The sequence below is a fragment of the Podarcis bocagei genome (genome assembly GCF_964188305.1).
Source record: "Podarcis bocagei genome assembly, chromosome: 13".
Lineage (NCBI taxonomy): Eukaryota > Metazoa > Chordata > Lepidosauria > Squamata > Lacertidae > Podarcis > Podarcis bocagei.
The window spans coordinates 3,610,481-3,635,463 of record NC_138138.1 but is presented as its reverse complement, the minus strand read 5'-3'; the positions used below and the strand labels follow the sequence as shown (position 1 = coordinate 3,635,463).

The following is a 24,983-nucleotide window of genomic DNA, read 5'->3' as shown; positions in this document are numbered from 1 at the left end:
CAGCGACCAGCAGGCCTACCTGTCTATGGTGGAACTGAGAAACAGGGAAAATAATTTGAGATTACGCTCTATCCCAGAGATTGAGAAAGAGGATTTGACTGGCTTTTTGACAGCAGAATTTTCTAAATTCTGGGGTATAGAAGAAGATTCAGATTTTAAAATAACAACTGCATTCAGACTGGGAAGAGTTGCCAGGAAGGACAGGCCTAGAGACTGTTTGATCATCTTAAGGACCAAGCAAGAGAGAGACAAACTACTTGACCTACATTTTAATAAAGCACTTGAGATCCAGGACAGAAGAGCTCAAATTTACAAGGATATCCCTAAACAACTACTGGATCTCAGATCAAACTACACTGACCTAGCTGGGCTTTTGAGAAGCAACGGAATACCCTACAGGTGGGAGTTTCCACAAGGCCTATCATTCAACTACACAGGAAAGAAGATTAAAATCAAAACGAAAGAGGATAGCCAGAAGTTTCTGCACGACCACAGAGAAGACCTGCAGAAGGGAACAGCAGGTCCTTGGCCTCCACCTGAGTCTGGGAAAGTGCCAGCACCCTCGGATTTAGACAAGAAAGAAGACACCCCATAAAGAGCAACAACAGATTAATACAGGATGTCTCTACAGCTGTATAGTTGGAACATTAATGGCGCAAATTCCCCGGAAAAACGCAAAAGGATTTTTCATATTTTGAAGAAGGAACATTTGGATATAATTTGTCTGCAAGAAACCCACGTGACCAGGCTTCACAGGAAAGTGTTAATAAACAAAAGACTAGGCCAAGAATTTATCTCATCAGACAGAGTTAAAAAGAGAGGAGTGGTGATCTATGTAAAAGAGAATTTATCACCAAAATTTTTGTTTAAAGATGAACAAGGAAGAATCCTGGCAATTGAAATACAAATCCAAGGAGAAAAAGTCTTGATATTAGGAATTTACGCACCAAATGAGGGGAAATCAGAATTCTACAAGAAGCTTCATGAGACATTACTGGATTATCTGGACTATTCTAACATCATTATGATGGGAGACATGAATGGGGTGGTCTCTACCTATATGGATAAGTCACAGAACCAGAACCTGACCAAAGATGGAAGACTACCAAAGACTTTTTTCGAACTAACTGACAATATGGATTTGATTGATCTATGGAGGACGAGAAACCCCCTAGGTAAAGAAGGAACTTTCTTTTCTGAGGCCCATCTGTCATGGACAAGAATCGACCAAATTTGGACAACTAGAGGTCTGGCACCTAAGACCACAAGAGTAGAAATCTGCCCAAAGACATGCTCCGACCATAACGCTATGAAAATAGAAATGAGATTTACTACTGCCGATTCCTTCAGATGGAAAATGAATGACAACCTGCTAAGAGATCAAGAGATTGTAAAGAAGGCCCAAAAAACTTTAAAGGACTACTTTGAAATTAACCTCAACACCTCGGTGGAAAAAAGAATAATCTGGGACGCAAGTAAACCTGTTATGAGAGGGTTTCTGATACAACAAAATACGATCAAGAAAAAACTTTGGAATGGGAAAAAGGATAAGATATTAGAGAAGATAACAGCCGGAGAGAAAAAATTAAGACTGAATCCAAAATCAAAAGAGACTTTAAGAGAAATTAAATTTCACCAGTCACAATATATGAAATTGATCAACCAAGAAGTGGAATGGAAAATTAAACAAATGAACCAAAGATCTTTTGAATCTGCGAATAAATGTGGGAAGCTGGTAGCTTGGCAGTTGAAAAAGAGACAAAAATTAAACTATGTTACCAATCTAGAAGTGGAAGGAAAAAATATTCAGAAACCAGGAGAAATTAGAAAGTGCTTCCAGAAATATTTCAAAAAACTGTACACCCAAGGGCCTGAGGAAGTGACTGAGATAGAACAATTTCTGAAAGATAATGGCCTACCAGAATTATCTCAAGAGAAGAGATCAATCTTGAATTGTAAAATAACACAACAGGAAATTGAGGTTGCCATACAGAACATGCAGTTAGGCAAATCCCCAGGCCCTGATGGACTTACCTCCAAGTACTACAGGATGTTAAAGGACTACTTGACACAACCATTAGTGGAGGTTTGCAACCAGATTATGGGGGGAGGGAGGGCACCAGATACGTGGAAAGAAGCATTCATCACTCTGATACCTAAAGTGGAAACTGAAAAGACTCAACTCAAGAATTACCGTCCCATCTCACTCCTGAACGTGGATTACAAAATATTTGCAGACATTTTGGCAAATAGATTTAAAAAGGTTTTAAATGAAGTAATTCATAAGGACAAAGCAGGCTTCCTCCCTGGTAGACATTTGTTTGATAACACCAGGAACATTATTGATATTCTGGAACTTTTACAAACAAACATCAACACTAAAGCAGTGTTAATTTTTATTGATGCGGAGAAAGCCTTTGACAATATTTCTTGGAAATTTATGAAGAGAAACTTGGAAGGGATGGGAGTGGGAAGGGGGTTTGAGAACGGAATAGAAGCAATCTATTCCGAACAAAAAGCTAAGTTGATAGTGAACAATGTGGTGACAGAAGAACTTCAGATTGAAAAAGGAACACGTCAGGGGTGCCCCCTATCCCCTTTATTGTTTATTTCAGTCCTGGAGGTTTTGCTGAACATGATAAGGAAGGATCGGCAGGTACAAGGAATACGGGTCGGAGTGAAACAATATAAACTGAAAGCATTTGCAGATGACTTGGTTTTAACATTACAGGAGCCAGAATCTAGTACAAAAAGAGTTCTAGAACTGATACAGAAATTTGGTCGGGTGGCGGGTTTCAAGTTGAACAAACAAAAAACTAAGGTGTTAGGGAAAAATTTGACAGCTACTGAAACAGAAGAGTTTCAGAAGGAAACAGAACTAAACATTGTTAAAAAAGTGAAATACCTGGGGGTCAATCTCTCTTCCAAGAACCTGAATCTATTTAAAGATAATTACGAGAAATGTTGGTCAGAAGTTAAAAAAGATTTAGAAATTTGGTCAAGACTGAAGTTATCCTTGTTAGGCCGAATTGCAGCTATAAAAATGAACGTTTTGCCAAAGATGTTGTTTTTGTTTCAGGCCTTACAGATTGTGGACAGAGTGGAATGTTTTGGAAAGTGGCAGAAGGATATCTCTAAATTTGTCTGGCAGGGCAAAAAGCCCCGAATAAAGTTTAAAATACTAACTGATGCAAAGGAGAGAGGGGGATTTGCCCTGCCGGACTTAAGGATATATTACGAAGCTGCAGCCTTCTGCTGGATGAGAGATTGGATTTTGTTGGAAAACACTGATGTCCTGGATCTGGAAGGCTTTAATAACTCGTTAGGTTGGCATGCGTATTTGTGGTATGACAAGGCAAAAACATATGGAATGTTTAAAAACCATATTGTCAGGAGAGCAATATTTATGGTCTGGAAAAAATACAAAGACTTATTAGAAAGCAAAACTCCGAGGTGGGTATCACCAATAGAGGCCAAGGCTCGGAAAAAACCCAATATGGAGGCCGGTTGGCCGAAATATTGGGAAATAATAGAGAACATTGGAGACAACTGGAGGTTGCAGAGCTTTGAAAGGTTAAAGGGTAAGGTGCAAGATTGGTTTCATTATGCCCAAATTAATGAGGTTTTTAAGCTAGATAAAAAAACAGGATTCCAGGTGGAAAAATCGAAACTTGAGACAGAATTGTTAGAACCAAAGACCAAGCTATTATCGAGAATGTATAACTTGCTGCTTAAATGGAACACTCAGGACGAGACAGTTAAATCAGCCATGATAAAATGGGCTCAGGACATTGGTTATAACATCATGTCTGAGGACTGGGAAAGGTTATGGACCACCGGTATGAAGTTTACGGCATGTAATGCCTTGAAAGAAAACATTATGAAAATGGTATACAGGTGGTACATGACCCCAGTCAAGCTTGCTAAGATTTACCATTTGTCCGATAATAAATGCTGGAAATGTAAGGAGGCTGAAGGGACATTCTTTCACCTCTGGTGGACCTGCCCAAGAGTGAAGGCCTTCTGGGAAATGATATATAACGAGTTAAAAAAGGTGTTTAAATACACTTTCCCTAAGAAACCGGAGGCATTCCTCCTGGGCATTGTCGGCCAGAAGGTGTCAAAGAAGGATAGAACTCTTTTCATGTACGCTACTACTGCAGCAAGGATTCTTATCGCTAAGCATTGGAAGACTCAAGATTTGCCCACACTGGAGGACTGGCAGACGCAACTGATGAACTACATGGAACTAGCCGAGATGACTGCAAGGATCCGAGATCTGGGAGAAGAAGCTATGGAGGAGGATTGGAAAAAATTTAAGGACTATTTGCAAAAGTATTATAAGTTATATGAATCTTAAGACGCCGTATGATTTGGAATGTTAGCCCCAGCAACAAAAGTGGTTTATATAAGAAATTGGATAATTTTTATGAAAGAATCAAGGTTTAAATGGGTAAAAATGACAATATGTTATATTTTAAGAGTAAATGGAAAACAAGAGATTTAAACTTAAACTGCAATTGAAAGTAAAAAAGAAACACATGAAACAAGGTTATAATTTGCTGATAATTTTATTGTTAAGAATGCATTATGCGGGAGATGTGGGGAAGTCCGATAGAATTCTGAAATAAGTTGTTGAAATGGTTGAGATTCTCTGTTTTTTTTCTTTCTTTTTACTGTCTATGTTCTTTCTTTTCTATCTGTAATTTGGAAAAAAAACGCAATAAAAATTATTATTAAAAAAAAAAAAAAAGATCTCTGATTATTCGGATCCAATACACCCCGCTCGCCAAAAGCCCCCGACAGACTTTCCCAAAGGCGTCTCCCTCTTCCAGCCGCCTGGCGAGGGGGCAGCAAGGGAGACCCCGCCCCGCAGGCAGAGGGAGGCAGCGGCCCCTTCTTCCCGGCCTCGCCTCGGGGAGGTGGTGGGCGAAGGGGCGCCGCAGCCTGGGCGCGCGGGCATGACCCACCGCCGGCCTGGGCGCCGCGGCCCCCCGGGACCGGCAGGGCTTCTCCGCTGGCGCGGCCCGGCGCGGGGGATGAGCTTCCCGGCGCGCCGCCGCCTCCGCGATCCGGCCCCGGCCCTCCTGCCCGGCGCGGGGCTCGCTGCGGGAAGGGCTGCAGAAGGAGCCCGCGGTGCCGGAGCCGGCCTTCCGGGGAGCTGGGGTGGGAGGAAGGCAGGAGCACAAAACCCCGGACATGTTGCGAAATTTTTAAAATCCACCTGGGTAGACATTTTGACCAGTGCTTTTTTCCTTTAAAATGTTTAGGGGTCCTCACATTTCTCTACTCGTATTGAAATACTGCCCCTCAATGAGGCCAAACCTAGATTCACAAAATGTTTAGGGGTATGTGTACCCCTGCGCCCCCCCAGAAAAAAGCACTGATTTTGACCTTTAAAAAAGAGGACATGTCCAGGAAAAACTGGACGTATGGCAACCCTAAAGATATATAGTGAAGCCAGCAAGTGAGCCTCCCTGGGGAGAGCATTCCACCAGCAGGGAGCCACCACAAAAAAGGCCCGTTCTCATGTGGCCACCCTCCAGGCACACCCAGAAGGGCCTCCGCTGACCACCACAGGGTCGGGCTGGTGCATATGGGGAGAGGCAGCCCTTGAGGTATGGCGGTCCTGAGCCATTGTCACGGTTGGCACCATGCAACACAGTAGCCAGAGTCTTAATTCCCCAAACAGCAGCTTTTTCTCTCCTTTTTGTAAATCTTTTAATAGTGATATATTGATTAACAAAAAACCATTTTCACCCCGCTTTACTTTGAAATGATTTCAAGGCAGCTGACAAGAATCAAGTAAAACAATCAAAAAAGAACAAAAAAGAAAACCTGTAAGAATTAAAAAGTTGCAGATGTTAAAGCAGTCATCAAAAGGCACCCCCCAAAAAAATTTAAAAGTAGAAAAATAGCTGCATCCAACATTAGAAGACCTCTGGGTGTTCCAAGCAGAATGTAGTTGGGATACATACAACCCAGCTCCCAACAGAGGAAGGTCTTTACAAGGCCATTCGACTGGACACAGCTATTGGAAAGGCCTTCTCCTCCGTTGTGATTCAGGGGTTGCTGGGACACACAAGAGCGCTTCTGTTGGAGTTATTAATAGGCAGGAAGACTCTTACAAGGAAAGGATCTTCTCAAGATGTCCTCCTTCCAAACCTCAGTGGCCTTTATGACTGAGAGAAGGGCAATTGTATACCTGCCTAATCCTGCTCTGATTTCTTACAAAGAAGAGCAGATATGAGGTAGTATGTTGCCATTTCCTTTGATGAAAGAGTGTTTGACTTTAGTAGAACAGAGTTTTGTATTGTATTTATTTGTATGCTGTCTTACAGCCACAGGTCTCAGGGCAGTTATAACATAATATCACAATATAAAAGCACAAAATACATAATAAAAACAATAATGACCTGATATCCCCCCCAACACATATTAAAAGGGCACTGAATGTCAATCAGCCAAAGGCCTGGTTAAAGAGGAACGTTTTTGTCTGGCGCTTAAACTGTGCAAGCTGAACCTCCCTGGAGAGTGCATTCCACAAATGGGGGGCCATTGCAGAAAAGGCCCATTATCTGCAGAGTTGGGTGGCAACCCAAAGCAGATCAGGCTGTGTAGGTTTTGGTGCCCTGCTCTAAAAATAAACAATTCAGAAAGGCAAATAGATCCACTGGATACATTCAAAGCATCATCCATGTGCATTTAAAGCGGATGACTTCCCCTAAAGAATCCTGGAAACTGCAGCTTCCGCCTCACAGAGCTACCATTTCCAGCATCCTTTTAAAAAACCTACAGTAGCAGAGAAGGAATATGTTTTGCCTGTCCAGGAGGCTTACAGCAGCAGCAAGAGCCAAGAACTGGAAGAAAATCCTCAATAATGGATGAAGAACTTTACTTTTCTTTTTTTAAAAAATAATTTTTATTCATTTTCCAAACAAGTTTTATACAGTTAACAAATTATTTTACACTCATGCTTCAATTTTTGACTTCCCTCAGTTTCTCTGTCAATCTTTCGAGAAATTTCTATTTAATTGACGCATTTCTAAACATGATATTGCCTTTCCCCACTCCTTTTCCTGTTAAGACTCTCCTCCCCGAAGGGGAGGGGAGGGGTTGTGGTCGGGGCTCGAGCTCCGGCTAGCAGGGGGCGTGGCCCCCTGCTGCCCACTCACCTGGCTGGCGCTCACGCCCCCTCGGTGGCCATCCAACCGGGGGCCACGGTGGGGGCGTGTTCAGCGGCATTTTGCTGCAGCGCCAGCCTTCCCCCGGCCTCATTCTTCCTTCCTTCGCCCCTCGAGAGTCACCCACCCTCCACTCCCTTTAGTTAGGGCTCGGGTTTTTCGGCCTTGCTATGGACCTTAGGTTGGTCGCCCTGGTTGGCTGGGGGGCCTGGTAGGAGTTTTTCCATTTGGCACTAGGCTAATTGGTTTTTTCACCTGCCTCGTAGCAATCGTCACAACTTTTGTGGTATTGGTGGGTAGGTTAGGCATTGGAATAATGTGTTGCGCTGTGTGGAAGTGCTAGGTGTGGCCATCGCCTATGCCTTCAATTTTTAGGGGTATTCCGTTAAAGGAATCTGGGGGTCGTGTATTCCGTCCGATGCCTGCTTGGCGGGAGGCCTTGGCACGACCCTCGGTGACAGCAGGGGTGAGCCTATAGTCGGATTAGCATCGACAGGCTCCACCTACTGGTGAAGAACCCACTTGTTTCGATCCAGTGCCTAAGCCAATACCTTTTAAATACTGTAACCAATAAAGTTGTGGCCCTTTCCCCACTCCTTTTCCTGTTACTCTCTTTTTTGCAGTATTTCTTACTATTTCACAGAGTCTCTTCAAAACCAACAAGCGTTGTCTGTGCATCACATATATTTTTCAGATATTCTGTAAATTTCCCCCAGTCCTCGATAAACTTTTGGTCTTTCTGGTATCGAATCTTCCCAGTCAATTTGTCCAATTCTGCATATTCGGTCAATTTCCTTCTCCATTCTTCCACTGTTGGAATTTCTTCCTGTTTCCATCTTTGGGCCAGAAGTATCCTTGCGGCAGTCACTGCATATTGAAACAGTTTACAGTCTCTCTTATTGATTTCGTTTCCTACCATTCCTAATAGAAAGGCTTCTGGTTTTTTAACGAACGTATATTTCAACATCTTTTTCAATTCATTGTATATCATTTCCCAGAAGTCTTTCACCTTTTTACACTCCCACCACATATGATAGAAAGTGCCTTCTTTTTCTTTACATTTCCAACACTTATTGCATGTTTTGTACATTTTGGCCAGTTTAACTGGCGTTATATACCATCTGTAAAACATTTTCATTACATTTTCTTTCAACGCAGTACATGCCGTGAATTTTAACCTTTCATTCCATAATTTCATCCAATCATCATACTGTATATTGTAACCAAAGTCTCTTGCCCAGTGTATCATTACTACTTTTAAGTCTTCATCTTTTGTATGCCACTCCAGCAACACTTTATACATTTTAGACAGGTTTTTATACTCATTATTCAATACCTCCACTTGGAATTTTTTTTTTTTAATAAATTTTTATTGCTTTTTTCCAGATATAAGTATAAAGTCAGATAACAAAAAAGAAAAGAAGAAAAGAAAAACAAAAGAAATCCAACTTTCCATTACATTTTTCCATAACCGACTGGACTTCCCCACGTCTCCCTCACCCTGCTTTCTTTACAATAAAAATAACAGCAAATTAGTAGCTTGTTTCATGTGTTATTAATACTTTCCAATAATTCTCTTTTGGGTTCAAAATACTTATTATCAATTTACTTTTGCCCTAAAATAAACACAATATTATTTTAAACTTTAGTCCTTTCATAGTTATATCTTAATTTCCAATATACAAAATCTTATTGCTGGAGCTTGATTTCCAGTTCATGCAAATTATTGACATTCATATAGCTTATAATATTTTTGTAAATAGTCCTTAAATTTTTTCCAGTCCTCCTCCATTGTCTCTTCTCCCAAATCACGGATTCTGCCAGTCATTTCGGCCAGTTCCATGTTGTTGTTGTTGTTGTTTAGTCGTTTAGTCGTGTCCGACTCTTCGTGACCCCATGGACCAGAGCACGCCAGGCACTTCTGTCCTCCACTGCCTCCCGCAGTTTGATCAAACTCATGCTAGTAGCTTCAAGAACACCATCCAACCATCTCATTCTCTGTCGTCCCCTTCTCCTTGTGCCCTCCATCTTTCCCAACATCAGGGTCTTTTCCAGGGAGTCTTCTCTTCTCATGATGTGGCCAAAGTATTGGAGCCTCAGCTTCACGATCTGTCCTTCCAGTGAGCGCTCAGGGCTGATTTCCTTCTGAATGGAGAGGTTTGATCTTCTTGCAGTCCATGGGACTCTCAAGAGTCTCCTCCAGCACCATAATTCAAAAGCATCAATTCTTCGGCGATCAGCCTTCTTTATGGTCCAGCTCTCACTTCCATACATCACTACTGGGAAAACCATGGCTTTTACTATACGGACCTTTGTTGGCAAGGTGATGTCTCTGCTTTTTAAGATGTTGTCTAGGTTTGCCATCGCCTTTCTCCCAAGGAGCAGGCGTCTTTTAATTTCGTGACTGCTGTCACCATCTGCACTGATCATGGAGCCCAAGAAAGTAAAATCTCTCACTGCCTCCATTTCTTCCCCATCTATTTGCCAGGAGGTGATGGGCCCAGTGGCCATGATCTTTGTTTTTTTGATGTTGAGCTTCAGACCATATTTTGCACTCTCCTCTTTCACCCTCATTAAAAGGTTCTTTAATTCCTCTTCACTTTCTGCCATCAAGGTTGTGTCATCTGCATATCTGAGGTTGTTGATATTTCTTCCGGCAATCTTAATTCCGGTTTGGGATTCATCCAGCCCAGCCTTTCGCATGATGAATTCTGCATATAAGTTAAATAAGCAGGGAGACAATATACAGCCTTGCCGTACTCCTTTCCCAATTTGGAACCAATCAGTTGTTCCATATCCAGTTCTAACTGTAGCTTCTTGTCCCACATAGAGATTTCGCAGGAGACAGATGAGGTGATCAGGCACTCCCATTTCTTTAAGAACTTGCCATAGTTTGCTGTGGTCAACACAGTCAAAGGCTTTTGCATAGTCAATGAAGCAGAAGTAGATGTCTTTCTGGAACTCTCTAGCTTTCTCCATAATCCAGCGCATGTTTGCAATTTGGTCTCTGGTTCCTCTGCCTCTTCTAAATCCAGCTTGCACTTCTGGGAGTTCTCGGTCCACATACTGCTTGAGCCTTCCTTGTAGAATTTTAAGCATAACCTTGCTAGCATGTGAAATGAGTGCAATTGTGCGGTAGTTGGAGCATTCTTTGGCACTGCCTTTCTTTGGGATTGGGATGTAGACTGATCTTCTCCAATCCTCTGGCCACTGCTGAGTTTTCCAAACTTGCTGGCATATTGAGTGTAGCACCTTAACAGCATCATCTTTTAAAATTTTAAACAGTTCAGCTGGAATACCATCACTTCCACTGGCCTTGTTATTTGCAGTGCTTTCTAAGGCCCATTTGACTTCACTCTCCAGGATGTCTGGCTCAAGGTCAGCAACCACACTACCTGGGGTGTACGAGACATCCATATCTTTCTGGTATAATTCCTCTGTGTATTCTTGCCACCTCTTCTTGATGTCTTCTGCTTCAGTTAGATCTTTACCACTTTTGTCCTTTATTATGGTAATCTTTGTACGAAATGTTCCTTTCATATTTCCGATTTTCTTGAACAGATCTCTGGTTCTTCCCATTCTGTTGCTTTCCTCTATTTCTTTGCATTGCTCGTTTAAGAAGGCCTTCTTGTCTCTCCTTGCTATTCTTTGGAAATCTGCATTCAATTTCCTGTATCTTTCACTATCTCCCTCGCATTTTGCTTGCCTTCTCTCCCCCGCTATAGTCCATCAATTGCATATGCCACTCTTCCAGTGTGGGCAAATCTTGTGTCTTCCAGTGCTTTGCGATAAGTATTCTTGCTGCTGTTGTTGCATACATAAAAAATGTTCTATCCTTCTTTAACACTTTCTGGCCAACAATGCCCAAAAGGAAGGCCTCTGGTTTCTTGGGAAAGGTATACTTAAATACCTTTTTTTAACTCATTGTAGATCATTTCCCAGAAGGCCTTCACTTTTGGACAGGTCCACCAGAGGTGAAAAAATGTCCCTTCAGCCTCCTTACATTTCCAACATTTATTATCAGACAAATGGTATATTTTAGCAAGCTTGACTGGGGTCATGTACCACCTATATATCATTTTCATAATATTTTCTTTCAAGGCACTACATGCCGTGAATTTCATACCGGTGGTCCATAACCTTTCCCAGTCTTCAAACATAATGTTGTACCCAATGTCTTGAGCCCTCCACTTGGAATTTTGATTCTTTACCTTTCATACCCACACATTTTACAATCTTTTTTAAACATTTCATTAATCTGAAAGTAGTGTAACCAGTCGTAAACAAATTCTTTCACCTCTTCATAAGTTTTCATTTTCCATTCCCCCCCTCTCTTGTTACCAATTCTCCATATGTTATCCACCTCCCCCTCATGTTAATTTTTTTCACACTCATCACTTCTAATGGTGAAATCCAATGGGGGAGTCTAGGTTCCAACAAGTTTTTATACCTCTCCCACACCTCTATCAGTGATCTTCGGAAGATGTGGTTTTCAAAACCTTTGTGAATTTTTTTTTTCTTCTCATACCATAGGTAAGCATGCCAACCAAATCTATTGTCAAATCCTTCTAAATCTAACAGCTCTCCATTCTCTAATTTAATCCATTCCTTTATCCAACAGAGGCATGATGCTTCATAATATAATTTCAAATCTGGAAGGGCGAAGCCACCTCTCTCTTTTGCATCTGTTAATAACTTAAACTGAATCCTTGGCTTCTTACCCTGCCAGATATATCTTGTAATTATTTTTTGCCATTCTTTAAAAATTGATGCCCCCTTAATTATCGGCAATGATTGGAAAAGGAATAACATCTTTGGTAGCACACTCATTTTTATCGTGGATATTCTCCCCCAAAAGGACAATTTCAGTCTTCCCCACACCTCCAAATCCCTTTTTATCTGATTCCACATAGGTAAGTAATTGTTTTGAAACAAATCAATGTTCTTGGGGGTTAACCATATTCCTAAATACTTCTCTTTGTTCACCACTTCTATCTCTGTCCTTTGTTGTATTTCCTCAATTAGTTCTTGATTCATGTTTTTAGCCATGATTTTCGTCTTTTTTTTGTTGAGATAAAATCCTGCAACTTGACCAAATTGTTCTATTTCTTCTAAGATTCTTTCAATACTTTCCACTGGTTCTTCTACTGTCAATACCAAGTCATCCGCGAATGCTTTAACTTTGTATTCATTTTTCCCTATAGACACCCCTTTTATATCTTCATTTTTTCTTACTGATTTTAGCAAAACCTCCAGCACCATAATGAATAATAGTGGCGACAGTAGGCATCCCTGCCTTGTACCTTTGGTTATTTTAATATCTTCTGTGGTATAGTTGTTTACTATTAGCTTCGCTTTCTGTTCTGTATATATTGCCTTTATCCCATTATAAAATTCCTTACCCACTTCCATATACTCTAGGTTTTTTAACATAAAGTTCCATGATATATTATCGAAGGCCTTTTCCGCATCCACAAAGATTAAAATAGCTTGTTTTTCAGTTTTCAGGATGTGAAGCTGGTGATGATACAGTCCATGATTGAGAAAGCAAAACAAGCAACAGCTGCAGCCTGGGTGTAGGAGCCTCTGATAGATTTCTTCAGCACTTGCACAGCTGTGGATGAAGAAGGGCAGGAAGCAAAAAAGCTATAAGACTGTGTGTGCCAGAAGAACAGCCAGAAGAACAAAATGAGGCCAAATCCTTGACTGGTTTTGCCCCATGGTTGCTTATTAGGCAAATCAAACCACTATCTTGGTTTTTCTATTTTATTTCTGGCATTCATGTACCACCTTGTCGATGGTTCACAGATTCCTCTACAGGCCATGTACCCTAGAGGCAAGACCCCGCTGAGCTGCGATTCTTTAGACCCTCAACGGTCAGAGGCTCCACCACTGTAGGGGAATTACCCATTTAGGGGACCATACCAAAGGAATAAGAATCATTCACATTATTTTCTCAAGGCCTGAAAACATAGTCAAAATATTAAGCCACCCGAATGCACACTGACATCCTAGTCTTGTATATATGCAAGGAGTTATTGTACACGATAAATTATTTAGCCCATCTGCAGTCTGAGCAGTTTTGACCACTTCATGGGCTATTTATGTGAGTGGGAAGCAGGCATGTTAAAAAGCTTGTTTCTGTTACTGCATGCTTACTTTTACATTTCTATTACAGTAACATAAATCTACAGGAATACCTGGGAATTAATGTGATTATATCCCACTCCATCCCATAGGCTCAAGAGAGGCTTACAAGCTGTTTTTCTAAATGTTAATAGAGCTGTCTCCAGGGGGTTCACAGTTTAAGAAAACGTGTTTTTTCTGGCATAAAAGAGGCTAAATTAAATAAAAAATGAGATTGTGAACACATATTATTTTTTTAAAAACCCCAAACCCAAACAACTTAACACCCAAACCAAACTGTAGCCAACCTACCTAAAAAGCTACTTGAAGCACAATGTTGTTTGCAGGCAGGCAAAAGCCTAGTTGTTGTTGCAGCTCCATTCCAGGTGTAGTCCTGATGGTGTCCCTTGAGGTCCTGCCAGGAAGCAGGCAGATCTTCATCCTTAGCCTCTAGAATGTCCCACCACCAACTATGAATTTCCTAGAGTGTGTGAGCCATCAGGGAATTCCTCCCCTGTTGCCCATTACAGGTCCCAGTATCCAATATTTTAAATTCACAAAAAGGGGGGGGGGGAGGAAGATAACAAATAAAGCCCACAGTCAGAAGAATCATGTGGTGCAGCTTTTGCTGGGTGGTTGCATTTCAGACTAAGGTGTGGGAATACGTATTTGTTTGAATGTATCTGTAGATAGATACACACCCACACACCCTGCCCATTCAAAGCTAGGCTGTTAGAATGGTTCTGTGCTTAGCCTTTTGTCTGCCACGTTGTTTTTTATGTGCAGACATACAAACTCTCCACCTGGAATCTGCATTGTCTGGGTAGGGGAGTGAGGCTCTGTTCCACCTGAGTAGAGTTCAGAGTCAGAGGAAGGATTTTGGATTAGAAGATCAGTGCTAAACGAGAAAGCTATACATTCACCAACAGTTGCCCAATGGATGATCTGGTTTGGTGGTCTGAGGAAGAAATTACTTGTTCTTCCGTTTTTTTGTACGTGACATGGATAAATGGATGGCAACTTTAGCAAACCAAAAGCACATGATATGTGTATTTGTTACAAATCTGGACTTCACTTGGAAAAACTCTTGGATTCCTTCCTTCTTTTCTGTGGAATATGATCCCCCAAAATCCTTATCCACACAATTTCTTCTCCCCTCTCTTTCCCTTCTCTCAGTTGTTTGGTGTTATTTCCCCCCTCCTCTTTCTTTCATGGTGTTCATGTTTTAAAATACACTCAGTCTGCATCTTTGTAGAGTTATAAAATGTTGAATAAGCCACTTAAAAGAGAAAGATGACAAAGGACCATTAGCAGAACATAAGAAGTGCTTTTTGCTATATCAGACTAAGCTCCACTGAACCCAGCATTCATCTTTCAACAGCATGTTCCCCTGGGAAGTTCAGAGGCAGAGCATAAAAATGGTGCCTTTCCCCTCTTGCTTGCCCCCCCCCCCCGCCCCATGGTACTCACACTGCGTCTAAGCATGGATGAGCCATGTAACTATTTTTTTCTCTGGCTGCACACCATGATGCAATTGTTTGGTGGCAATTCTAGATGTGAAATTCAGGATGGGCAAAATCATTATTATTACCATTTTCCATTTCATTTCTATCCCACTTTATATTTTTAAGAAAAGAACCTCCAAACGGTTTGCATGAAAACATCAAATAAAACATAACATAACATAAAGCGACATAACTAACAGAAAACTAAAATACTATCTTAATGATTTCAAAATAAGACATAACAAAGGAGGTTCATGGTGGGCAGTGGCTGTGGAAGATGGGGCTCGATGAGACCTGGTGTCAGGCAGAGAAGCAGAGGGTCTTCAAGATGATGCTAAGTGTGCACTTAATGTTGTACCTGTCATGTTGCTTCCACAGATACAGCTCCTACTTCAACAATTCTCCACATTTCCCCTCCTCAACCTTAGGACATCTGCTTACGGTTTAGGCTTCTTGGCACATGTGTGCAGATTTGTACATCACCTGGGTGTACAAGAGGAAATTCAACTAAGTTTCATTCAGAGTAGTCCTACTGAAATTAATAGACCTTAGCCATGTTTTGTCATTTCAATGGGTAAAACTGCCACCCCCATGGGATGTCACAACCTGTCAGAGACATGGAAAGAGTCAGACTCGGGAGATGAGGAATTACAGTCACAGTCAGAGTAAGAATTGGATAGTTTGGGGCCCACTCCCTCCAGAGTTTCCAGCGGCAGATAGAGAAGTAGACTCAGAAGGCTCACAGCAGTCGGGGGTGGGGGGTGGGGAGAGAAGCAGATGGCCTTGAGGGGGCTGCTATGCAACCAGAAGGGAGGCAGCATTTAGAAGACTCTTCATCTGAGAGTGGAGGAGAAGTCCATCCACCCTCCCCCTGCTCCAGAAGGGCTGAAAGGGTTAAAATGCAACAGAAGTACAAGGGAGGGAGGATGGGACATTGGTGCACTTCCTGCTGCGGAAGGGGCGGAGACTCAGAGTGAGCAACTCGTAACCAAGGGCAGATGGCTCACTGCTGCTCTCTCAGTGTTAATTGTAAATAAATGTACCACAAACCTGCCAGAGGCTCATTAATTCTTATTGGAGCTTGCTGATCTGCCTGAGACCCTGACACAACCCTGGCCTCAAGCTCAAAATCAGAGAAGGATGAGCTGACCATGTCAGGAATGGTGTACTGCCTGCTGAGGAACTGGACTGGGTTCTCAAGGTTAGTGGTCAGGGGCACCTGTGCAACGTGAGCCAGGTCCCTTGCAGATGCCTTCCTCCTAGCCCTAGTCACCTGAGGAATCAAGAACCTCCTATACTTCACCATGGTACAGGGGGATCACCAGAAGGGAGGCCACAGAAAGGAGGTGAAGCACTCACCTTCAGGCCAGTGGGTTTGGTCCTTTCAGGCCAAAGGATGGAGGTTGGCTGGACTAAACTGGAAGGAGGGACTCTTAAGACTTCACTTCCATTCTTTGTTGGAGCACATTGTTCATTTGGAGCTTTCCAAGGTGCTGAATCATGGGTATCTCTGCTGTAGATGGATTACAATTTCTCTGATCAGGGGACAATTATTCAGAACATGTGTTTGAGGGCGGGAAGCTAAGCAAAGTCAGAGACAAAAAAACAGCATCTTGCAGCAAGAACCAAAGTATAAACCTCACAAATGGACCAGTGTCTGGTGGCTCTAGCTTCCCTTTCACAAAAATAAGAAAGAAGGAAACCTCCAAGCTGCACAGAAAAAAGTGGTTTATTAGTCCCAGTGTGTTTCAGATAGAGACTCAGCAGGGGCTGAACTGGGCACAAGCAAGCTGCCAGCTAGCTCTGTAGAGGCTCCTTTTATTGCCACAATATACAAATCCAGGCAGATACATTTTGGGCTGTGACCTTTACACAACTTCCAGTCCCGAGATCGTGGGGTGGTACAAAGTTATTTTGGCACCTGTTTCCACCATGTCATTTTCCCCTTGCACAATGTATGACAAAGGAGACAAAGGTCACAGACAGAGCATGGCAGACTACTAAGACCGCAAGAGGTTAGACAGAGGGCAAGATGTTCAGACAGCTGTGGCTTTATCTGTGAGGGGGAGTGTGCTCCACACCCCAAGGTCATGTGTGCAGACAGCTAAGGCTGCCCCCGGGCAGGAGTGTGCTCCACAACCCAGCGATCATTCCTACACGGGGGTTGGACTAAATGAGCCTTGGTGTCCCTTCCAACTCTACAGTTCTGTTCTATGATCTATGACCCTAAGTGTGACATGTGAACCAGGACACTGACTTAAACGGGGACTGTAAACATGCGGTTAAATGCCTCCCACTGACATCCACCGAATATAGAAGTGCATTAACAAACCTTGGCAGGATTGTGTCCTGTCTTTGGATTTTAAGAGAACATTTCTGTATTCTGTTTGAACTATTTTTTACATGCTTAGCAAGACACCACACGGCTTGCTGGTGCTTAGGCTAATGACTGAAACCTAAATATGGATGATGCTTTAACTCTACTGCCTTGCAAGAAATGAATTTTCAGTATATATTCCCAGCTCCACAGCAGATGTTCAGTAAGCCTGGTCGATGAACTGTATTATGCTTTAAAATGCAGTGTATCAGATTAGCACTCAGTCCTATAGATGTGCATAGCTGCAACGATACAAAGAATGGTGTGTTCCAATATAGCTGCAGGGGTGTCATATGTGATATGAGTGGCGCAAATCTGTCAGGCTTTGCTGCCTATCCACTGAAATCACATTTTAACGGCTTTACTGCAAATATATCGGGTGTTGGGCCATCTTGGTTATTTTATTTATTTATGACATTTGTACACTGGCTGATGACAGAAAGTCTCTTGGGCAGCTTAAAATAAGTACATATAAAAACACTCCAAGTACAAAAAGCCCCATAGAAAGCATATAAAGCACAAGTATTACAATAAAACCAAACCGTTCTCAACCCCAAAAGTAAAAATTGAGATGCCCAAGCTACACAAGTTATTTAAAATGTCTAGGTGAACAGAAAGCTTTTCACTTGACATCAAAAACCTTCACAGAGATGCTTCCAGGCCCTTTTTCCTGGAAAGGCTGCCCCATAGACGGGGTGTCACTGCCAGCAGAAGCAACGACTTGTGTGGTTGCCCCACTTGGAGCAGCACTTTCAGAAAAGAACTTCATGTTCTGGTGGGTACATATGGGAGAAGGTGGCCTTTCAGGTAGGTGGTCTTTTAGCATTTGAAATAGGGCCTATAAATGGACTGGAAGCCAGTGCAGCCGGCAGGCATAAAATAGAAAAAATAAATTAGGCAAAATGAATCCATCACCTCCAGCAACAGATGCCACAGGGCAGTGATGGAAGCCTTCTGGTTTTTCTTCCTAAGCTCTGAGGCATCTCTCTCAGCTGGAACACAAAGATGTATATACATGTAGATGGTCCTTCTCTTCCCCAATGGTGATGCCTCCCCTGATGCTGCTTTCAAAAGTGAAAACAGAAGCTGTGCTACTGGGGATTGGGGGGCGGTAATCTCTTGCAAGAGTCATGAGGGCTGCACTGCAAGGCCTGTCCCCGAAAGGAAGTACCAGAGACCAAGAACGAGGGGAGTGTTGAGATGCTAGAGGTGTCTACTTCTCATTTCAGACTAAGTGTGAAGGACGGCTGGATGTGCCTCTTCCATCCAAGGAGCAGCCACACTAGTGGTGCTCTCACCCATCACTGGACCCCAAGGCAAGTCTTTGCACCAGGGGCGGGGAAGAAGGGCTTGAGAGAAGGGCACAGGAAGGGGTTGATCAGGTTGCTTGAGCCTCCTCAAACAGACCCATCAAACTTCAAACTTTCCGCTCAGGGGGTTTACATAGTGGAGGACACTTCTTGGTTCATTTTCAGGCCAGTTGGCTCATTCTTTACCCGAATGCATCCAAATGTAGCCCTTATTGATGTGATGTTTGCATAACAAGTAAGCAATGACCAACTTCTTGGGAGATGCATTGTTTGCCATATTATGTAAACACACCTTCAGGAAGGACTACGTAAATTGATTTTTTAAACACTAATTGCAAATCTGTGTGTCACGAGTGCTCCAAAGGATTGGTTTATGCTGTGCCTGATTCATTGGTCAGGCCATTTCTCATACCAATAAGCCTCTTCTAGGCAAAGGCCATTCTAGGGGTGGGGAACAGTATCTTGCTGATGGGACAGATCCTGAACTTCCCCACACCTTGTGAGCCAGTATGACAGGCTAGGCAGATGGTGCACCTCACTTGTCAATCACCTGGCATCATCATGACAGCAGTTGAGCCAGCTTCAAAGGAAAGAATTGGAAGTGGGGCTGCCAAGAGGTAGTATGGCAGGGCTGCTATATTCTGAAGAGCAAAAAAGAGGATACATTTGCCGACATCTACTTCTAACTACAGATCACTATGACGTCTCTCATTCTAAATACTATATGTAGGCTATAGGAGCTGTGATATATTGCTACTAGCAGTGTTAGTAACTTTCAACAACAAAATAATAATAATAATAATAATACAAACAATTGAATTGGCTTTAATCGAATAAGTAACTAACTGTAAAAGTAAATGTGCTCTAATTACAAAAAAATAGAACATGTGTTTCAATACATTGGTAGGCTATATGAATATCAGGGGCTGGGCAGAGGAGTAGGAGTGGTGGAGACCGCCTCCCCATCCTGACCCTTCCAGGAAGGAGGAAGAGGAAGACAGTATAGATTTACAGCAGGGGTTTGAGGGAAGCCATGAGCCGGAGCAGCAACTGGCTGACATGTTGTCACTAGAAAGCATTCCAGACCCTCCATCTCCCAGAACCGGGCGAGCCTTAAAAGTTGGAGAGCAAAGAGCTCAAGGACAGAGGGCACTTAGAAGCACCCGTAGAGGAGAGGATGATGGTGACGAATGAGGAAGTGGGAGAGAAGCGGGTGGAGCTTCACTCGGGACAAGGCCCTTATCCAAGAGGCTGGGTTCTATAGCCTCTCTCTGTAAAGATTGAAATAAAAAAGCACTGTAAGAAACTTTGCCTTGTTTTTATAATTTCCTGGGCAATCAGCAGCATCCTGACAACGAAACTCCTGTATTGGTACAAATGTAAATGAATACCTCGTGGTCACGGCAGGAATGCCTTTGAGGCTGGTGGAGCCAAGAGACTCAGGCAGTTGCCCTCACCTGTTTCGAGGGTTTCCGCAGGCAGAGATTCCACTGGTTCTGCCTGCTAGCCCTTGGGCTTTCCTGCCAGCGGTAGAGTCCCCCCCCCCCTCATTGGCAGAAGCCAGAAGGGCAATGCCCCACTCAAACCACCTCTCATATGGCAGGTTGGAAGCTTGGATTTCTCAGTTAGCTCCCATGTGCTGTGTTCAAAATAGATGGGAATGAAGTATCCATTTACTTTCATACTTCTCTAGAAAAGGGGTGAAGGTGAGTCTTCACTAGGAATATGGAACCTGTGACTCTCCTGATGTTGTTGAACAACAACTACCACCATTCCTGACCCTTGGCCATGTTGATATCTGGAAGGCCACCAACTACTCATTCCTGAACTGCATACACTGTGCCCATGTACCCCTTTAAAGGACATTCAAAGCACATTCATACTTTCAAATAATTCTGGGCACGGTAGTTTGTTAAGGAATGTTGGGAATTGCACTCCTGAGAGGCATAAACTACAATGTCCAGAATTCTCTGAGCGAAAGAATGTGCTTGTAAGGTATAGTGAATACATAGCCTGTGGCTTTTAAAATCACTATTACATTTGAACAAGGCATCAGTCCTAACCAGGCTTTTTAATGCAAAAAAGGAGAGGTGTCAAATATACTTAGCCAGCGGCAAATCAAGATTGCATATGCTACCAGGAAGACAACGATAAGAGTAGTTTGTAAGCCTCATTCAAACAAATAAGCTGCAATGTGGTGGGCAACAGAAATCAAAATCATGCTGAGGCTGTTTTGTGTGGCCAAGCAATGCAAATGATTCTACCACAGCACAAGCTTCCAAAGAAAACAGTCTGCTGTGCCATGATGTCCAAGCCCAGTGGCCACACTCAAGCAGCTTGCCACATATGGACCTCAAGCAGTTTTGGATGTCAAGAGGCTGCTGCTTTATGCAACTCGAACCTTGAGAATGTAGAACTACCAAACCACAAAACTACAGTAAAATGCACAAAGCAAAGGCATATTTTTATCAAATTAAAACCAGCAAGCACACAAGAAAAGAAAAAAACAGGCATCCACAATGATGCCCTTAGGGTAGGACGTTGGGGCAGAAGTCCTGGTCCCCAATCAGCAGAAGATGCAACAGGCCTGCTCACCACACTTTCAAGTAATACACATTGCCATCCTAAAAGGCCACTGACTTCAGAGTCTACAGTTACATACCGTATTTTTTGCTCTATAAGACTCACTTTTTCCTTCCTAAAAAGTAAGGGGAAATGTGTGTGCGTCTTATGGAGCGAATGCAGGCTGCGCAGCTATCCCAGAAGCCAGATCAGCAAGAGGGATTGCTGCTTTCACTGCGCAGCGATCCCTCTTGCTGTTCTGGCTTCTGAGATTCAGAATATATTTTTTCTTGTTTTCCTCCTCCAAAAACTAGGTGCGTCTTGTGGTCTGGTGCGTCTTATAGAGAGAAAAATATGTAACTACATCATTTGGACATACAAAGATGTGCCAAAATATGGGTACTCAAATTACTGTGTAATGTAGAGAATAAAACTACACTGAGTCACAATGTATTTTGCTAGCTACCCAATATAAATCAGCCCACCAGTTTGGAAAGGCATGTGCCCAAAAGCACTGAAACAGAAGGCCACACACACAAACACACACACATGAAGAAACATCTGCTAGAAAGATGCGGGAAGAAAAAAGAGGAGAGGGTTAAATGCAGAGACTCAATAGATAGACATTAGCAGAGAGGTATCTTAGGGGGTGCATTTGAGAGAGGATAAGGGAGAAAAGCAGGTCCCAAAGTGAATCAAGTTGGCAGGCAGGAGACACCAGATCCAATGGCGGCAGAGGGCAGGACGTAGGTAGGCAAGGGAGCATCTCAACCCAATGACTGCTGCGGCGCTGTTGAATGACAGGAGGTGCGCCCAATAGAGGCATACCTTAGGTGGGAGCTAGGGTACCAAACAAAAAAAGTGGACATTTTGGCAAATTTAAAAAATCTGCCCGGACAGACACTTTACCAAAAAGACGATGTGTCCAGGAAAAACTAGACATATGGAAACCCTATAGTATGAGGGATGCTGACGTCCTTTCGTGAGGAAGGCATGAGGGAAGACTTTGAGCTTTCGTTTAAAAAAATAAAAGCAAGTTGGTGTCCTATAAATAAAGTGACAAAGTGAAAGTTACAGGCAAACCTTAACTTTCTGAATGATTTCTGTGAGATAGTTATCCTAGCTGCTCCCAAATTTCAGCATTTTTAGACAGTGAGTGAAGCCAAAGCTGTGATTGATCAGCAGATTGTTTGGGTGCCAGGAGACAGGAATCCTTCTCTGCACTTTCTTTCCAGCTTCTGTCTCCTTTTCCATTCCTTGGAAACACTGTACTTACATTCTGTGAGTTACTTTCTGCAAATTTTACTATACAGTAAGTGTGGGTTAAAGAATTCTCCTTCTTTTGAGTGTGTAACTGAGAGCTCAATCAGCATACAATATTCCACTCCCCCCACCCCTTGGCAGCCCAGTATGTAAAGAAGGGGTGGAAAGAATCAGGTTTGCTTGGAAAGAACTTGAGGAGTGTTAATAGCATGTCACTTTTACAGCTTAGATCTAGGGGGAAACTACATGGATGTTGGCATGCAATTCTGTTCGCTGATAGCTTATTGATTCACTCTTCATAGAAAACAAATAGGAGATGAATGAACAGGCCCACTTCTATCTTGTCTGCTAGACAGGAAACAGGCTATGTTGATCTACTTGACTTACACTAGTTGGAGCTGCTTTAATCCTGGGGAGAAAAGACATGTTGCAAGGTTTGGACAAAAATAATGCATAGCAAACCTTTATCACCCAGGAATTCGCTTCTAATTTTTATTAGCATGACTTACCACAACTCACCCTGGGTGGGAAATCTGCTTACCCTTTGCAAGTCTGTATAACTCCCATGGCATTCAGTGGCCTCAGTTGCCCATTTGCTATTGGGTGGTTCAACTGACACGTGGGGTGGACAACTCTCACAGCAATCCTGATTTCTTCCCCTTCCTCCTATTTTCCTCCAGTTAAGGGGGTGCAGTCATTCTCACCAGCCAGAGAAAACCAAGACTCTTGGGCAGGGCTAGACAAAGAGGTTCAGGTTCTCAACATTTCAGAGAGAAATAATAGAAAATGATAGGAAACTATTATCGAAAGTGTATAATCTGTTGCTAGAATGGGAAGTGAAACATGAAGAGGTTAAATCAGTTATGATTAAATGGGCACAAGATGTGGGCACAAGATGGAGGATTGGGAAAAACTATGGAGGACTGAGATAAAATTTACTGCAAGTGTGGTGATTAAAGAAAACTATGAAAATGATGTATAGATGGTATCTAACTCCAGTAAAATTAGCAAAAATGTACAAAAATAAAGAAAGTAAGTGTTGGAAATGTAAATTAGCAGAAGAGACATTTTTTTTCATATGTGGTGGGATTGCAAAATTGTTAAGAAATATTAGGAAATGATTTATAATGAAATGAAGATGATGTTTAAAATAACTTTTTTTTTAAGAAACCAGAAGCTTTTCTATCAGTACTGTATAACAGGAGTGGACATACCAGGACCACAAAAAGACTTAGCGTATTTTGCGCCCCATAGGACGCACCGGCCCATAGGACGCACCTAGTTTTTTTGGGGGGAAATAAAGAAAAAAATTATTTCTCCCCCAGGTGTGGGGCTGGAAGAACCAGGTCGGGGAACAACGGGAAGGCACACTCCGCCTCCCCGCTGTCCCCCGAGCTTGTGGGGCTGGCGATGGGGAGAAGTACGCTGAGCCCGGGACTGGAGGCAGCTCTGCGCAGCCATCGGGAGCTGAGTGGGACTTCGCGCCCCGCTCCCGATGGCCGCGCAGAGCTGCGCTGAGCCCGGGACTGCAGGCAGCTCTGCGCAACCCTCAGAGCCGGTCTCCCGAGGGTTGCGCAGAGCTTCCTGAAGCCTGGAAGCGAGAGGGGCCTTCTCGCTCTCCAGGCTTCAGCGAAAGCCTGCATTCACCCCATAGGACGCACAAACATTTCCCCTTCATTTTTGGAGAGGAAAAAGTGCGTCCTATAGGGCGAAAAATACGGTGTTTAAGTATACAACTACAGCTGCATGAATACTGCTACCACAGCACTGGAAAGAAGAAGGTGTCCCAAAGAAGATTGGCAAGTTAAATTAATGTAATATGCTAAAATGGCAAAATTGACATTGAAACTAAGAGGAAGAGACGACGAGTTTAAAGAAGACTGGAAGGACTTTATTGCATATATACAGAAGCAATGTACACAGGTTAATACATTAGCAGGATTCTAGAAATATTTGTAAGGTAATATGAATGGAAGATAAGTAATTTTAATGATTTTTTAAATTAAAATGGACATGTAGTATGATGATAAACAATGGAACCAAGGAAGGGACTAGGGGGAAGTCAACTTTTCTTTTTTCTTTTTCAATTTATTTTTTTTCTTTTTTCTTTTTTATGTCCAATTATGAATATGTATTATTGGTGCTATTGTTGATGTTATTCTTTCTTTTCTTTTTCTGTTTTATATTTGGAAAATAAAAATGAAAAAAAGAAAAAGTTCCGGAACTTGCTGACCATTTTCAGGAGAGCACCCACCAGACAGCGCCTCTGCAGCACAGCCTCCAGCACCATGCCACCTCTGCCACCTCTGCCATGCAAGCCCCAGCGCCACACAAGGGGACAGCACTACAGAACTGCTGGAACACAACAAAGAGGGGCTGGAACTCAGTTCCAATGAGCACCAGCTGGAAAAAAGTTCTGCTCCTGAACCATCTTTCTGCTTCAGCATATATTTTGCTAGGTTGTATAACCATCAAAACTCCTGCTTTAACTGTGCAATAAAGGTGCTTAAACGTTATTTCATGATCAGTAGCTAAGAGCAGGCCACAGTGTTCTCTTTAAATTTGCTTTGCCTTTCTGTGACAATGAGGTAAATGTAGAAAATGCTTCTAATAGGGCAAGAAATAGGGTATGGGGCAAGAAAACAGGTGGAGAGAT

At 42.7% G+C, this 24,983-nt stretch overlaps 1 long non-coding RNA gene across 1 annotated transcript in view; it reads left to right on the top strand.

The window, feature by feature from the left end:
- The window catches only part of LOC308572516, a 39,479-nt gene extending 17,147 nt beyond the window's left edge, over nt 1–22,332 (top strand). The window contains exons 2-3 of the long non-coding RNA XR_014001794.1: nt 18,422–18,508; nt 22,205–22,332. This is a non-coding gene — a long non-coding RNA (uncharacterized lncRNA). The remainder of the gene's footprint in view (nt 1–18,421; nt 18,509–22,204) is intronic.
- Nucleotides 22,333–24,983: the final 2,651 nt, after the last annotated feature.